This window comes from Ictidomys tridecemlineatus, chromosome 1 (assembly GCF_052094955.1).
Source record: "Ictidomys tridecemlineatus isolate mIctTri1 chromosome 1, mIctTri1.hap1, whole genome shotgun sequence".
Taxonomy (NCBI): Eukaryota; Metazoa; Chordata; class Mammalia; order Rodentia; family Sciuridae; genus Ictidomys; species Ictidomys tridecemlineatus.
The window spans coordinates 75457673-75471804 of NC_135477.1; the positions used below are offsets into that span (position 1 = coordinate 75457673).

The 14132-nt window shown below is 37.4% G+C and overlaps 1 protein-coding gene across 1 annotated transcript in view; it reads right to left on the reverse strand.

Annotated features, from left to right (window-relative positions):
• The window catches only part of LOC101957151 (neuropeptide Y receptor type 4-2), a 57879-nt gene that overhangs the window by 19961 nt on the left and 23786 nt on the right, over positions 1-14132 (reverse strand). The window lies entirely within an intron of this gene.

Consider the following 14132-nt stretch of genomic DNA (forward strand, 5'->3'; position numbering starts at 1 on the left):
TGGCACATATAAGCACATAGGAAATGTGGGCTCCCTCACTATCCCCAACACAGGACAAAGAGGACAGGCAGCTCTCTTGCACTGTTTGGTACAACCAAATCTTTACTTGTTGAACACCTTATATGTCCAAGTTACCAGGTATCACACAAAATATAATCTCATTTCACCCTTTCCAGACCCACAGAAAGCAAAAGCACTTTCCAAATTGCAGATGAGGAAACCAAGGCCTAGAGAGAATAGGCAATTCCCACAGCCACAGAGCACATAGGAGATGGAGCAGGTAGGATGTGGTACCGGAGGTCAAGGCCAGTTCTTATGGATCTAGAGCCTGCACTCTGTGACAAGCATGTCCACAGAGCCATAAATGCCCAAGCAGGTAACTCCACAGAGATTCTGGAGTTTCTAGGACCTGGACAGGGAAGCAGATTGCAGACCTACTGAAAATTCCATCTATGTTAATGTAAGTAGTGAGGGCTTTCCAATCCCACATTCTGTTGGAGCATTTTGATGTTGGACAGACTTTTCTGTTTGTTTAGGCAAGAGCATCAATGACCACACCCTGGCTGCTCCACCCCATGGTCAGAATTTCAGCTCTATCAGAGGAGTATCAAAGTGTCCTACTTAATTTCTGCTACTCCCTCCCAGGAAAGTTTGTGTGTCAGAGCAGGTCAGCTTGCCAGATGCCCTGTCTAAGGGTATGAGTGCGTGTGTGTGCGCACACACATGTGCTCATACATGGGAGTAGAAGTGGAAGTAGAGATGCCACGGATTTGGGGCCCCACAAGACACCATCTGCCTTCTCATGCTACCTGCACTTCTGAGCAACTGGCTATGAATTTGGAGGTTACCACTCAGGACTTCAGGTTCAACAATTCACTGGAGTGATACCAAACTCTTATACTTAGGATTATCATTTTATCTTAAAAGATACAAATTAGTTAAATGAAAGACCCATAGAGCAAGGTTTAGGATGATTCCTAAATTCAAAGTATCCATGTCTATGAGATGACTTACCCCCTGGAATATGTATGTATGATTCCTTGGGAGGGATGCTCAAGAAAGCTTCCACGTCCAGAGTTTTTATTAGGGTTTTTCACTATGTAGGCAAGACTTATCAACTCATTGCTCTCATGATTATACTCAATTTTCAGTTCCCTTCATCTCCCTAGAGGTCGAGCTTATAGGAGGTGGCTCAATGACCCAACCCTCTAATCACATGGTTAGTCAACCACAACCTAAATTTATCTAGGGTCCTACCATGAATCACTATCTCATTAACATAAATTGAGCAGTGGTCCCAGGAACCCAGTATGAATAACAAAGAAACTCCTGCTCCTCTGGAACTAGCAAGGGTTTGGAAGCTCTTGCTGGAAGCCTGGGACTAAGAGCACACAAATTCTTCATTTCACAGAATTGTAGGAACCTGAAGATATTCAGTGGTACCTCATTATCTCTGAGTAAGTCAAAACTTCAATCTTTCTAAGAAAGGCCTTTCTTCCTTTTCTTCCTTCATCTTCCATCTCTGTGGCCCATACTGGGCATCTTCACTCTCCAGACATGCAGAAGGCCCAGGCCTTTCCTATCTCTTTGGTAACAAGCTAAGCTTTGTATCCTTCTCAAGATCTTCTCTATCCCTTCTTCTTTGATGCTTCCATACATTCACTTTAGCCCACAGCCAGCACAGGCTTCATAAATGAAGGTTCAGCTACATGAGAAATATTATAGGAGTTTGAATTAAAGAGACAGGCCCTAATTACCTTAAACCAGCTCAAGGACGGCTCCTCCTACCTCCAGCCTCCAGCTACCTATTATAGTATGGAGGTTTACTGAAGAGGCGAGAGAGAGAGAGAGAGAGAGAGAGAGAGAGAGAGAGAGAGAACACCAGGGAGTGGACTTTTATTGAGGAACAAAAAATTCTGGGGAAAATCCCATCCAATGAAGATTAAAGGGGACAGTGTCCCAAGGTCAGATGCTGGATCTTTGGGGTAGTGGCCAGACACACCTCCGCAGGGACATGCCCCCGCAGGGCCATGCCCTCAGACCCCAGGAGGGTGGGGAAAGCTCTGGACACAAGGATGCGTTTAAGCACCTCTCGCCCAGCCAGGGAGGTAACTCAAATCACATGCGAGGATGGCCTCCCACAATTCACACTTGTGATCATCTGCTCACCTTTCTATCACCTAATAAGGACTCTCAGCTGTTAGCTGCATGAATAGTCCTCCCCTCATCAACAGATGAGGTGCACCGTTGTCAAGTCCTAAAGCCTGGGATGGCTACAGTATTCAAATTCACCCTCACCTCTAAGGTTGAGTCATAGGTTGAGCTAGCAGCTGACTCAAGGGCCAATGATTCTTCAGAGGTCTGCCCACAGATATTCCCCAAATGCCAGCTAAACTGGAACATGGCAACACAGGTGCCCATAACAGCAAGATGACAGGTCTCCAAGTGGCTCCACCCAGAGAAGATTCCAGTATCATCCCAAGATGGCACCCAAAGCCATGGGTAGTTCCCATTCTGTGGTCATAACTGGATTAGAGCATGGGTGGGGTTTTTAGCACTTGCAATGTTTAGTTCTTTCATCTAGATGTTGGTTACATGGTTCATTTATCCAAAATAAGACATATATTTGTAATTTGTGTGTATTTTTGTTTCTATATTTACTTATATAAAAATTGTATGAAAATGCCCTATTTAAAAAAAAAAACTTATCTTGTCTCAGCTTCTTAGGGATATGTATAGAGTTATTTTCATAAACCATCTTATTGATCACAACAGTATGGCAGATGTTTACAACAGGCTCTCAGAAAGATGTTTGCCTTCAAAAAAAAATATGTCCATATTCAAATTCCTGGATCCCTGAGAAACTGAGCATATTTATACAAAAAATCTTTGTAAATGTAATTAAATTAAGGTTTGTCAAATGAGGTCATCCTGGCTTAACCATTTTTAATCAAGTTGTTTTCTTTCCTTATTATTAAATTGTAGAATTTCTTTATTATTATTATTATTTTGGATACCAGTACTTTGTCAGATAAAAGTTTGAGCATCAAGTGTCCTTGTAAGAGATGGAAAAGAGGTCCACACCCAGAGAAGGTCCTGTGATTATGGAGAAAGAGACTGGATCAATGCATCTATAAGCCAACTCTGGAGCCACCCAAAGCTGGAACAGGCAAGAGAAGCCTCCTAAAGCCCCTGGAGGGAGCACAGCCCTGTGACGCCTCCACTTTGGACTTTGGCCTCCAGAACTGTGAGATCAATTTCCATTCTTTTAAACCATGATGTTTGTGACAATTTATTATCGCAGCCCTGGGAAAATAATACAAATCCCCTTTCAATTTTAAACTGGGTTTGGGTGAAATATTGTGTGGAGGGGCATGGGTAAAGAAAATAAGAAGCAGATTTTGTGCCCTAGGTCAAGGACCAAGGATTCAAGAAGGACCCCAGAGGCCAGCTTGAATTCTAGCCCAGTCAGCACAAGAGACAGGAATAAAAACATATGCTCCAGAGAAGTGCCTTAGGTCACAGGTCTTCAGGCACCTAGCACCATGGAGGTTAACTGGAGTCTTGGGTTCTATTTCTTGTCCTCAAAGGCACACTGGCATTTATTTTGATGCATTCTTGAGTTCAAAGCCCTGAAATTCTTCTCCTCTGGGAAAGATTTAGAATAAGCTGAAGGCAATGGCTCATCCACTAAGAATTTTGCTCCTCTGTGTACCACCAGACCCAATAAAGCCTGCAAAATTAACAATTTGCAGCCTAAGGGCACTGTAACATATTCATAACCCAAAAAGCCTCTCTTCAGTTGCTGAGATACCAGGGGAGAGAAACTGAAAAAAAAAATGGAAAAGTAAAAGTATTTTCTACTTCATTCTCTTAGAGGGATTGCCCCTGTCCCCATATGTATCTGGGGTGTACAAGTGAATTAAAGCATGGGGCAGATCCAGAGAGTTCCCAGGCTGTAATCTCAGAACAAATTCTAGCCCCATCCCCCAAAGCCCGTGCAGATGTGGGTACCAGGATGCAGGAGGCAGCATCAGTTGCTTGGCTGTGCAAGGAAGAGAAGTTGACACGCAGAAAAACAAAACTCCTGCACCTATTGGTTAATGGGAAGAGAAGGACTTAGCAGGCATATGGAGTGGGGCTCATGGGGATGGGAAGGAATTCTCATGTATGGGTATAAAAATTGTATGAAAAATGTCCTATTAAAAATCTTATCTTTTCCCAGCTTCTTAGGAATATGTATAGAGTTACATTTAGTCCCTGATTTTTAAACTTTATAGTGGTACAAAGGTGATATGTGTTCAGCAGAATCCATATATCACATTTTGAATTTTGACCTTTCTTTGAATTTTGACCTTTCTTTCTTTTTCTTTCTTTAGAATATGTAGTACCATATTCTTTTGATGCTGGACAGCAGCAAAGTAGAGGAAACAACCAAGATTCTATGCTGTGCTGTGTTGCTAAACTGGGGTGTTGGGTACAATGAGAGTAGTAAACACATATTAATTTTTGATTATATTTTAATTGACACATTAATTATGCATATTTATGGGGTACATTGTGACACTTTAATACATTCATATAATGTGTAATGATCAGTTCAGTATAATTTCATATCACCTCAGACATCATTTCTTTGTTTTAGAAACATTCAAAATCCCCTCTATTATCTATATTGAAATATTCAAGTAATTGTTGCCAACCCTGGTTGTATTGATGTGCTATAGAATACTAGAAATGCTCCCTCTGTTCATCTGCATCCTTACCCACTAGCCATCCTCTCTCCACCATCCTTCCTTACATCCTTCCAAGATTCTTCTATTCCCTTCTTTGACATCAACTTTTTAACTTCTACATATAAGTGAGAACATGTGGTGTTTGTCTGTGTCTGGCTTATTTAATTTAACATATGGCCTCCAATTCTACTCATTCTGCTGTAAATGACAGCATTTTATATTTTATGTCTGAATAATAATCCATAATTACATATATATATATATATATATATATATATATATTATCCAAACAAATGAATATATTAAAATACATATATTTCAATTTCAAATGAAATATATATGTGTTTATATATATGTACATGTATATATATACATATATGTATGTATATATATTATATATATATACATATATATCTCCTATCCATATTTATGCTTTATCTATTTGTTTGTTGATAGACACATAAATTGATTCCATAGCTGAGCTATTTTGACAAGTGCTGAAATAAACATGGGGTGTGCTGGTGTCTCTGACATGCTGATTTTCTTTCCTTTGGGTATAAACCCAGTAGTGGGATTATAGAATTATATGGGAGCTCTGTGTTTTTGCTTTTGAGGCAGGCATCTTCATACTGTTTTTGACAATGTCTGTACTAATTTATATTCTGACCAACAGTGTAGTATGAGAGAATCCTCTCATTTCTGCATTCTCACCAGCATTTGTCACGTTTTTGTCTTTTTGATCATACCCCTTCTCACTGGGGTAAGAGACTATTTCAAGGTGGTTTGGATTTGGATTTCCCTTCTAGATCCTCTTTTGTGAAATGTCAATTCAGGCCAGCCTCCCTTGTTGAAACAGAATTACTTGAAGTTTTCTGTAATTTGGAAATTACTTATAAATTAATTCCTTATCCAATGAATAGTTTGGAAATTATTTTCTCCTGTTCTCTAGGATAATCACCGTGTTGATTGTTTCTTTGTCCACCCACCAGCCTTTTATTTTGAAGTAATCTTATTGGTTAACTTTTACTATTGTCTGTGCTTCTGGGGTGGTATCCAAAACAGTATTCCTGCCCTTCCCTTGCCCTGAAGCATTTTCTCTGTGTTTTCTTCTAGATATTTCATGGTGTATGGCTTTACATTTAAGTCTTTTCTTCATTTTGAGTTGACTTTTGTACACCATGAAAGGTAGGAAATCTTAATTTCTTCTGTATATTGGTTTCTAGTTTTCATAGTGTATTATTTTAGGGATTTCCTTTCTCCAATGTTTGTTCTTTCTGCCTTTATAAAAACTCAGTTGGATATAAATTTGTAGATTTATTTCTTGGTTCTCTATCTGTTCCATTTTCCTATGGGTCTGTTTTAATGCCAGTGCCCATACTACTATTGTTATCATATCTTTGTAGTATGTTTTTAAACTAGGTACTGTAATGCCTACACTTTTGTACTTTTTGCTTAAAATTTTTTTTCCATAGGTCATGATCTTTCATGGTTCCAGAAAATTTTCAGAGTATTTTTCTATCTCCATGAAGAAAGTCATTGGTATTTCAATAGAATTTGCACTGAATCTGTAGATGACTTTGGATATTACCGATATTTTAACAATCTTGATCTTTCCAATCCATTGTCATGTGATGTCTTCACATTTTTTCATGTGTATCTTCTATGATTTATTTCATTAATGATTTTACTTGTTCTTTTTAATTATATATAACATTAGGATTCATGTTGACTTAATTATATAAGCATGAAATACAGTTTGCTTTGGTTCAGTCCCCAGTATTCCCCCTTTCCCTCCCTTCTTCCCTTCCCTTGTTCCCTTCCTTCTACATTACTGATATTTCTGCCATTTACTTTTAGATGTTTTTTAAATATATATAATTAGTGTCCTGAAGATGTACCTGATGATGATATTCACTGTGGCATATACATATATGGACACAGGAAAGTTAAGTCAGATTCTTCTGCTGCTCTTCCCTTGTCCCAAACCAACTCCCTCACTCTCGGTCCCCTTTCTCTAGTCCTTCAATCTTTATTCTAATTTGATGGAATTCCCCCCTTTTATCTTGCTCTCCCCCCCCCAACTGACCTTATTTTCAACCAGCTTCCACAAATCAGAGAAAACATTTAACATTTGGCTTTTTGAGTTTGCTTATTTCACTTAGTATAATATTCCCCAAGTCCATCATTTACCAGCAAATTCCATAATTTAATTCTTTTTTTTTTTTTTGAGGGGGTGGGTACCAGGGATTGAACTTAAAGGCACTCAACCACTGAGCCACATCCCCAGACCTATTTTGTATTTTATTTAGAGACAGGGTCTCACTGAGTTGCTTAGCACTTTGCTGTTGCTGAGGCTGGCTTTGAACATGCTATACTCCTGCCTCAGCCTCATGAATTCTTTATGACAGATTAATATTCCATTTTGTATATATACTAAATTTTCTTTATCCATTCATTGATTGAAGGACAGCTTGGCTGGTTCCATAGTTTGGCTATTGTGAATTTTGCTGTTATAAACTTTGATGTGGATGTATCTCTATAGTGTGTTGATTTGAGATCTTTTGGATATATACTGAGGAGTGGGATAGCTGGACCATATACTGGTTTCACTGTTAATTTTTTGAGAACTCTTCATACTTCTTTCCAGAGGAACGGGTTGCACTAATTTTCATTCCCATAAAAAAGATATGGGTGTACCTTTCCCCAACAAAGCTATATATGACAAACTCAAAATCAGAATCATACTGAATGGAGAAAAACTGAACGCACTTTCTCTAAAAATAGAAAAAAAACAAGGATGCCCAACCTCACCACTTCTATATAATATAGTACTTGAAACTCTAGCAAGAGCAATCAGACAAGATAAAGAAATTAAAGGGAAAAAAATAGCAAAAGAAGAACACAACTTATCTCTTTGCTGATAACATGATTCTCTATTTGGAAGACCCCCCCACACACACACACACAAAAAAAAAAAAAAACTCCACCAGGAGACTTTCACAATTTTATAAAGTAGCACTATATAAGATCAGCATACATAATTCAGTCTTTTCTATATTTCAATAATGAACTTGCTGAAAAATAAATTAGGAAAACAATTTCACTCACAATAACCTAAAATAAAAATACTTGGGAAAAAAATCTTATGAAGGATGTCAAGGACCTCTACAATGAAAACTATAAAACACTGAAGAAAGAAATTGATAAAGACCTCAGAAGAGGGAAAGACCACCCATGTTCTTGGATATGGAGGTTATTATTATTAAAATGGCCATACTACCAAAAGCATTATACAGATTCAGTGTAATTCCCATCAAAATGTCACTGACATTCTTCGTAGAAACAGAAAAAACAATTCTAAAATTCATCTGGAAGAATAAAAGACCCAGAATATCTAAAGCAATCATCAATGTTTTATAATTTTCACCTTCTTAGGTTAATTAGTTTCTAGCTTTTTGTTATTGTTTTCAGTAATTATTGAGGAAAAAAACTTTCTTTGTTATTTTTCTTTCAGCCAGTGCATTATTGGTGTATAAAAATGATACTTGTTTTTTGTATGTTGTTTTTTTTATGCTGCAACTTTACTAATTTATCAGTTCTGAAAGTTTTTCAGTGGAGCTTTTATGTTTTTCTATATACAAGATAAAGTTATCTGTAAAAAATATAATAGTTTTATTTCTTATTTTCCAATTTGGATGCCCTTTCTTTCTCTTGTTTAATTCATTTGGCTAAGATTTCCACTTCTATGTCAAAAAAAAAGAGTGAAATGAAGCCATAGGTTCCTGGTTTGATGTTGTTCTTATTGTTGTTTTTATTTCTGATTCAACCTTGTAGTTCGTTATTGATCTGTTCAGGTATTTTCTGTCTTCATATTTCAACTTTGGTAGGCGATATGTGTCTAGTTCCTTCCAAATTTTTCAATTTGTCGACAGGTAGCTACTCATAATACTTTCTAATGATACTTTATTTCTGTGGTATCAGTGTCCTTTTTCATCTCTGATTTTGTCTTTTGTTTTCTTGGTTAGAATGACTAAAGATTAGTCAATTTAGTTTATTTTTTCAAAAAAACTCCTCATTGATGAAGGATATGGTCACCTACTTGTCTTCTTACCCCATCTTTCTCCCATTACCTGGCCCTGCCCATCAAAAGGGCCCACCAAAATTAACTAGCTCCTCCCATGACCTGGCTTTACTAAGGCTCTATAAAGGCCAAACCCTCATGGTCCCACCACGATTTTGCCATCAAAGATGTGCCTCTCAGGTGCTGAATAAAGCACTGCTGGTCTGTGAGGTCTGCCTTCATTTTTCTTTTTCTTTTCGTATTCCCTTTCCTGTGCTTTCAATTGATATATTGTATTTAGTTTCTTTCATTTACTTTTTTTCTGATCTTTATTATCTCTTCTGCATATCTTGATTTTTTAATATAAGAACTTATTGCTATAAACTTTCTCCTTAAAATTACTTTTTCTGTATCCCACAGGCTATCAAATGTTATGTTTCCATTTTTATTTGTTTCAATATTTTTAATTACTTTATAATTTCCTAATTAACGCAATGATAATGCAAGATCATGCTATTTAGATTCCTATATTTATTCTAAAGTTTCTTATTGTTGATTTCCAGTTTTATTCCATTATAGTAAAAGAAAACACATGATGGAATTTCAATTTTTTGATAATTCTTTGAGGCTTGCTTTGTGGCCCCAAATGTGGTTACCCTGGAGAATGTTCCATGGAATGAAGAGAAGAATGTGAATTTTGCAGCTGAATAAATGTTTTGTGAATGTCTGTTATCTTTTTAGTCCATAGTATTATTGATCTTTTATATTTCTTTGTGAATTTTTTTGTCTGGATGAAATGTCCATTGGTGAAAGTGGGATGTTGAAGTGCCTAGTCCCAAATTATTATTGTATTAGAATCTATATCTCCCTAAATCTATAATTTTTGTTTTATAAAATTGTGGGCTCTAATATCAGGTGCATATGTTTATGATTGCTATTTTACAACAATGGAACGCTTTATCAGTACATAGTGTCCTTCTTTCTTTCTTTTTAGATTTTATTTCCTCTGACAAAATTGTAGCTTACTCACACTTGCTTTTGGTTTCTGCTTGCATTGAATAGCTTTTTCCCATCCTTCATTTTTAGCATATGCATGTTTTTAATGGTGAAGTGAATTTTTTTTCGTAGGCAATGTAAAATTGGGTCTGTTTAAACTTAATTTTTGTTTTTATTGGTTCTTTTTAGTTATATGTAACAGCAGAATCCATTTTGATATAATTGTACAAGCATGAAACATATCTTATTCTAGTTAGACTTCTATTTTTACAGATGTACATGGTGGTGAGATTCATTGTGTTGTTTTCATATATTTACATGGAAAAAAATTATGTCAGATTTATTCCACTGTCTTCCTTTGCTTATCCCCCCTCTCTTCCCTCCATTCTCCATAGTCTAATCTACAGCATTTCTATTCTTCTCCCCACCACTGCCTCCTTATTGTGGGTTACTTTCCACCAGTCAGAGAAAACATTCCACCTTTGGGACTGGCTTGCTTCACTTGACATGATAGTTTCCAGATCTATCCATTTGCTGGCAAAAGAAAATATGGGTCTTTTTTTTTAATCCATTAAACTTCTCTATATCTTTTTATTCGAGATTTTATCCTATTTTACATTTAAAGTTATTACTGATAAAAATTTACTCTTGCCATTTTCTTAAATTGTTGTTGGGATATATATGGTTGTTGTTGTTCCTTTCTTTTTATTTGTGTGATTTGGTGGTTTTCTGTAGTGTTAAGTCTTGGTTCTTCTATCATTTCTTATCTGTTTTATCAGTGAGTTTTATTTTTTTACATGCTTTCGTGATGATAGCTAGCATCCTTTCATATCTGGATGGGATATTCTTTTAAGCATTTCTTGTATAGGACTAATGATAAATTTGCTCAGTTTTTTCTCATCTGTTTCTCTTTTATTTCTGAAGGACGGCTTTTCTATGGATGTTATTTTTGACTGACTGGTTTTCCTTTTTCAGAACTTTGAATCTATCATTCCAGTTCTTCCTGACCTATAAGGTCTTGTCTAAGAAATCTCCTTTAGTCTACTGGGGTTTCCCTTAAATATGATGTGGCACATTTCCTGTTTCTATAGAATTGTCTGTTTGCCTTGGACTTTTGGCAGTCTGACTATAATCTGACATGCTGAGGATCTTTTTTGGTCAAATCTGTTTAGGTTCTTTGGAGATTATTTTATTATTTTATTAAATAAGTTTTCTATGCCTTTTCCTTTATGTTCATCTTCAGAATCTTCTGCAATAATTAAAATGTTTTAATATCATCCCATAAGTCTTAGAAGTATTAGAGGCTTTTTCAGAGTTTCTTTTTTTTTTTTTTTTTGCTTTTCCAATCTTTGTTTTGTTTTGTCTGGGATATTTCAAAAGACTTATCACATCTGTAAGTTTGCTCTTGTTTGATTTAATCAATTGCTGGAGCTCTCAAATGTACTTCTTAATTTGACTGATTAAGTTTTTCAGTTCCAAGATTCCTGTTTGATACTTTTTCATAATATTTATCTCTGCTGAATTTCTATGCTTTCCATATTTCACTGAGCTCCCTGTTTGTGTTCTCTTACATCTCATCCACTTTCCTTAGAATCATTCATTTGAATTTGAGACCAAATATTTTGCCACTATTCTTTTCTTTTGGGGCCTTCTGCTGAAAATATATTGTATTCCTTTGGAGGTACTGTGTTATCTTGATTTTTAAATACATTTTGCATTCCTACATTGACAATTGAATATTTAGGGTGTTAGTTGTCTCTATACTTGTATACAATGGTTTTGCAGTAAAGGTTCTCTCCTAAAATGTGTCTTAGGATATCAAGTTGGTGAGCTACATTATCTCTGGTTCCTGTTGGGCACTATAGTGTAGTGTCCCTTTGGCTTCTTCAGCTTTAATTGATGGCAGTGGCTACAGGGGCTTGGGACATGTATCCTCATTCTGAGCAGTGCACAAAGACCAACAGCAGTTGGGCTCAGGAACATGGGCATGAACTACATGCCCATATGCTGAACAGTGGTGTGCTGGCCAAAGAAGTAGCACAGCAGCAAGGGAGAAATAAGAAGAGTGTCCCCAAGTCCCAGGATAAAAGCAGCCCAGCCACTCAACTCTGAAGGGTAATATTTGGCCCATTGTGCTAAACCACTAGTTCTCTGAAGTATGGGGCTCTTCATTGACTTGGATACTCAGGTAAAAGTTATACTACTGGGTCTAGCCATGCTGCAGGAGCCAGTGTTCTGAGTTGGAGATGGGAGATAATATAAGTACATTCTCTAAAGCAAAGCTACTGTGCGGATCCAGGTAGCTACCTTACTGAGATACAAGCCTGTGCCAACTGTGGAACTCTCCTGTAGCTAGGATTGCCAGCATTTATGGTTCACTGAGACTCTCCTGGTTATCCTTTTACCTGCATGGAAAGTCTTTCAGGCCAAGGAGCCAGTGCATGGTTACTTTGTTCTACCCTATCCTACTATCTCAGTTCTCCATGTCTTACAGGATACCTGGATCTCCCTTGCTGAGTTCCAGTGCTCTCCTCAATCACTCAACTTGAAATGCAAATATTCATTTGCAATTTTTGTTCTTCATTGTTGAGGAGGAGGTAAGCACTGGGTACCACGATTCATTCATCTTAGAATCCCCCTTTTTTGATTTTACTTTTATTGACTGGTTTTACTCCCTAAGAGGGGTTGCGTTTTTATATACCTTTGCATGCACATTTTTTATTTGATGCCAAATATTTAACCTATATATTGTTGAATGCTAGATTTTGTTGTTCTCCTCTAAAGAATGTTAGATATTTTTCTGGCAGGCAAATGAGTTTCTTGAAAATCACTCGGTTCCTTTTAATACTTGATATTAAGCTTTGACTGGAGGAGAGTGTTTAGAATAGACTTTATTCTAGGGTTAATGTAATCCTACTAGTAATACATAATTCACTGAGTTTTCTATAATACTTTCCACTCTGCATGGTAGAAATGCAAGTGTTCCACCACCCCGAATGAGTTTTGGACAGTGTTCAAGTCTCTGCTCTCCAGCTATTCTTTTCCTATTCTTTTGGAGTCTCACAATATAACCACACACATTAAGTTTTAGAATATATCTAAGAGGAAATTTAGATGGGGAATGAAGGCTTCAAAAGACTGAATCATCCACCACCACTCCTGAGCAGAACCAAAGCTTATTGAAGTGACATTCTATAATGGTCGTTACCCACTCCTGTCCACTCTGAATAACAGAACCATCCTTGAGGAGTTATTGCTCAATTTTTCTCTTCTGTTCCACTCTCCCCTAAAACGCCGGTGTGTATACTTCAGATGGGCAGTGTGACCCCAACTTTGCCCACAGTTAGGACAGTCTCTCCTGGTTCAGGCTGAGTCTCCTTGTCCCTCATCTAGGCATTTGCATCTAGAATTCCAGTGACTATTGCCTGTCTCTGTTTAACATTCAAACTCTGAATTGTGAGATTTGCTGACTCAGGAAAGCCATAGTGCAGGAAGAAAGAGTAAGCACAAAGAGAGAACAGTGAAGCAATGGCAGAACAGAGGAAAAGAGAAGCTACAAAGTTTCACAGTGGTGAACCTCAGCTTCCAATTTCCTGGTTCCAATTCCCATTCTTCATGTGGCCCAGGTCACTGCTCTCTAGCTATTCGTTTCCCATTCTTCTGGAGTCTTACTTTTCACTCATTATATCAAAGGAGATCATTGGTCCCTTCTAATAAATGTCCCATATTTTATTAACTGAATGTGATTAATGCCCTATTCTTTGTAATTAAGGAATTTCTGATTAAGGGAAATATCCAGGGAGCCCTCTCTATCTCAGACAAAGGCATCTCTTAGCATGACACCAAAGTTTGTCATCCAGAACTTTTCACAATGATCAAGGAATCCTTGAGCCTGAGTTACATGACCACTGCCCCTTTACTCTAATACAATCTCCAGAGTCTATCAAGCCAGACTTAGTTCCCATATGTAATGTCTAGGAAATTTGAAAAAAAAATACTTTAATAGATGTAGAAAGAGCTCTCCAAGCTCATTGCTCTCTTTCCAGGATGCCCTAGGACCTGGGTCACAGCCACAGGACACAGGAGGGCTGAGATGAACCATTCCTTCCCCTATTTCCTATCCCACGAGAAGCCTGATCTTCTGTTAAGCATCATCTAGTAGAGCCAGAGAGAGACAAGCCCCTTTCCTCCTTTTTGCCAAAGCCCCAGGAGGGGGGCAGTTTCTTCATGGCTCTTGATCCTTTTCAGGCAAGAAGCACTTACCCCTCCTGTGATCCCCTTGGACCCAGACAGACATCTTGGTCACCATGTGTTTGAGAAATCACACTCAAGAGTCCAAT